General features: G+C 47.8%; 1 pseudogene; it reads right to left on the reverse strand.

Annotated features, from left to right (window-relative positions):
- Positions 1-2,496: 2,496 nt before the first annotated feature.
- LOC146798032 (autism susceptibility gene 2 protein homolog) lies at positions 2,497-3,187 on the reverse strand (annotated as a pseudogene).
- Positions 3,188-4,267: the final 1,080 nt, after the last annotated feature.

A 4,267-nucleotide genomic window follows, 5' to 3' on the forward strand; every position in this document is an offset into this window, starting at 1 on the left:
GGCGCGAGTTATAGTTAGCTCTACTAACTATAACAACCGAATTTCTCTGGTTTTGTATGAGTGAAATGTCCAACTAACTATAACGTCATTGAAACCTGTGGTTTTTTCTGTGAATTTCAATTGTTTTTGTAATGCTAATTTCTAACTATAACGTCCCCGAAACCTATGGTTTTTTCAGTGAATTTCTAAGGTTTTTTAAATGTTAATTTATAACTATAACGTCCCTGAAACCTATTGGTTTTTCAGTGAATTTCATAGGTTTTTTTAAATGCTAATTTCTAACTATGTTAAACCTATGGTTTTTTCAGTGAATTGCTAAGGTTTTTTAAATGTTAATTTCTAACTATAACGTCCCTGAAACCTATGGTTTTTTTTCAGCGAATTTCTAAGGTTTTTTAAATGCTAATTTCTAACTATGCCTTCAAATGTAGGACATGTGAAGAAAGAGGAAGAAAAGGGCAGAAAGAAGCAAGACAAATGCAGAAAGAGGCAACAGAAGTCCAGAAAGACGAAGAAAAGTGGAAGAAGAAGAAGAGATGTGCAGAAAGAACCAACAGACGAGCAGAAAGTCCTCCTGTGCTCCCAACTTTTTGCTGATGGGTACTGGTGGTAACTGACTCTGACTAACCAGGCCTGGAGCCAGTGCTATGCTAAAAGACACTTAGAATACAGTGAAAACACCTACATACACTAGGGAATACTATGCTTTGGGATACCCCTGTGATTAGCATGACCTCCTGTGTATTTGCCATGAGTTAATGCCTGGGTCATTGTATGAGTACATGAGTAGTGACTGGATGATTAGAGTACTGCAAGAAGAGTGCATGGTGATTTTAGAAGTGCTTGGGTATTGGCAGAGTGTTTGGATTAGTACATAGTAGTGGCTGGGTGACTGGAGGAGTGCACAGGGAGTGACAGTGTGATTGCGAGACTGCATGGGTACTACCTGAGGAATTAAAGGAGCAAATCAGGAGTGTGTAAGTGGCTACAGGACTATATGGGTGGTGCATAGGGGATTGTAACAGTGATCAGTTAGTGCCTGGATCATCGCAGGAGTACATAGCTACTGACTGAAAGATTAGAATACTGCATGGAGAGTGCCTGAGCGAATTTATAAGTGCTTGGGTATTGGCGGAATGTTTGGATTAGTACATGGTAATGGCTGGGTGACTGGAGGAGTGCACGGGGAGTGACAGGTTGATTGCTGGACAGCATGGGTACTACCAGGGGAATTGAAAGAGCGAATGAGAAGTGTGTAGGTGGTTAGAGGACTGAATGGGTAGTACACAGGGATTGTAGCAGTGCATGTGTTAGTGCCTGGATCATTGCATGACTACATGGGTAGTGACTGGATGATTAGAGTACTGTGAGGAGAGTGCATGGTGAATTTATAAGTACTTGGGTTTTGGTGCAGTGATTGGATAAGCACATAGGATTGGCTGGGTGATTGGAGGACTGCATAGGTAGTACCAGGGAGATTACTGGACTGCATAGGTAGTCCTCAAGGGACTGCAGCAGTCCCTGTGTTAGTGACTGGGTCATTACATGAGTACATGGGTACTGAGGGGATGATTAGAGTACTGCAAGTAGAGTGCGTAGTGAATTTATAAGTGTTTGGGTTTTGGCGGAGTGTTTGGATTAGTACATGGTAGTGGCTGGGTGACTGGAGAAGTGCACAGGAAGTGACAGGGTGATTGCTGGACTGCATGGGTACTACCAAGGGAATTGAAGGAGCGAATGACAAGTGTGTAGGTGGTTAGAGGACTGCATGGGTAGTACACAGGGATTGAAGCAGTGCATGTGTTAGTGCCTGCATCATTGCACAACTACATTGGTAGTGACTGAATGATTAGGGTACTGCGAAGAGAGTGCATGGTGAATTTGAGTAATGTAAAAAGGGGGCATGGCCTTGGACCACCTCTCTGCAATTCAGCTCCCTGGAGCTTACTGGAGGTACCTGGTGGGCTAGTCGGCCCCCAGGGACCCTCAGGATTCAAGGGGATTTAATCCCCCAATTTACAACACACCAGGGGGCGTGTTTGCACAGTTGTGCAGGGAGGGGGCATGGCCTGATGTGACAAGTGTGCAAACGCACCCTTTGGTGCATTTTAAGTTGGGGGATTAAGTCCCCTTGAATCCTGAGGGTCCCTGGGGGCCAACTAGCCCACCAGCTACCTCCAGTAAGTGCCACAGAGCACCCTTTTACACAATGACAAGTTCTGTATGAAAGAACCTCACACCTGCCCCAAAATCAGAACTAAAAAAAGGCCACAGGGAGCTTTGGACAAACAGATGTCTCTAGTTATAAAAATAAATAAAAAGCATTTGTCTGGTTGTCTAAAGTTTGACACTTTCCCCATCCTTCCACTTAGGGTAAAGAACTGTGCTTGTGTCCTAAAAAATTAATGTTTGGAAAAAAATGATGCAGTGCATTTTTGCAAAAAAAAGTCTATCTACAGTAAAACAAAAATACTGCTCTTCCGTTTTTTTCTGAGACTACCTTGCTTCCACTTCTTTTGGGTTCCTGGATGGATAATAGTCTCTGTATTCAGAGTTTGTGAGTGGGGTAGTCCTTCAAGGGGAGGTGGGCCTAGTGCTGCTGGCGGGTATCAAAGGGGTAGGGCACTAAGAGCGGCTGTTGGGGGGTCCTCTTCAAAATCTCATTTTGCATGGCTGAGGAGGGGCTCATTCTTGGATAATGCATTACATTCTGGTGGGGAATGAAGGAGGGTAGGTGGGCCAAATGGCTCACCATAGGGGATGAGTGCAAGTGGTCGATCCGGGCACGCTCAATCTCATCACCCAAGTGCAAGCGCTCCCGCTCCCTCTCATCATCTTGCCGCAGTCGCTCCTGCTCACTGCGTGCCTCCAAGAGGTGCTCATGGTTAAAGTCATGGGGCTCCCAGTCTCGGTAGACCCGCTCGTGGTCGTAAAAACCAGCTGCTGTGACCGGGAAACCTGTGCATGGCGTCAGCAGCACAGAGCTGAAAGTCCATCCGTCGCTGAAGGTGCAGGTTCCAGTAAGCATCTTGCAGCTGATCCCTCATGGGGTCCCACGTGAAGCCCAGATGTGGCAGTCGGCCCGTGCTTGCAAGGGGTTCATGCTGAAGAGATGGTTTATCATCCTGGAGCGGTCTAGGGCATTCATAGCATTCATCTGGTGGACGTTGCTCATTGACAAGGGCATGGCTTGGTGTTGTCCTCCACTAGTCTCTTCTCAAGAATTAGTGGCTCCTTGACTGGGGAGCAACTCTCCTTAATTTTCTGTTCTGTTGGGGTGGGTGCCCGTAACTGCTCAAGGTGGTCCCTCTCCAGCTCCTTGGGTCCCTCCCGCTCTACCATACTGCTTAGTCGCAGGGAATTGTTGGAGTTTTGGCTATTGCTACAGATAAGGTTGCTGATTTAATGACTCACAGGAGCAGACGCAGGTGAAGACCGGTTTGAATGATGACGACTTCAATCCATCATATCCCTGTCTTTGTCATGTTTATCTTTACTCATGGAGAGATACCGTTTCTCTGGCTCTCTGTCCTGATCTCTGTCATGATTGGTCGCGGACGAGCAGCGTTCAGACTCGGTGGGCTTAGGCCACTGTGGCGGTGTAGGGAAGGAAGACGGGGTTTGGTGGAGCTGGTTTCAGGGCTCCTGCGATTGGTGAAGCTCTGAAGGGTCGGCCCTTCCTTGTGAGTAAACAGGCTGTTGTGAGCTGCCAGGTGGCTGGTGGGAAGGAAACCACTTTGGTGCAACGAGGGTCCGTAGGGGGATGCGGTGGGATGAGAAGTCCCAGTGCTGGAGAACAAGGGTCGGGCCAGGTCGTGTGTATAGGTGAACCCCGGGAAGACTCCGGGGGCGGGCGGCCTGCTTAACAGGTCCAGTTTACCACAGATGTCCAGGTTATGGGGGTCCATATGCATTTGCTTCATTTTCTGCTGGTGGTGTTAAATCTGCCAGGCTATTTGGACGCGCACCGCACACCACTTCCCCGGTTTTCTAACAGATGACCAGTATGGATCCGTTACCCCGGGTGTCTTCTGCAGGATGCTATGGTGAACGGCACTCGCCCATCCTGCCATGTCGATGGGGTTTGAGGTCTTGGGTTGAAAGGCTTCCTGAAGTGACCTGAAGGGGCCTGAATGGGGCAGCATGGGGGGCATTGTTGGAGGGTACAACAGGAAAAAGTTGGAATGTTGGTAGAAAGAGCTGTCCAATTTGGGGGTGTACTTGTCGAACTGGCACTCCCTGTTTCGGCAGGTCATGCTGTAGTGGT

This window comes from Triturus cristatus, chromosome 9 (genome assembly GCF_964204655.1).
Source record: "Triturus cristatus chromosome 9, aTriCri1.1, whole genome shotgun sequence".
Taxonomy (NCBI): domain Eukaryota; kingdom Metazoa; phylum Chordata; class Amphibia; order Caudata; family Salamandridae; genus Triturus; species Triturus cristatus.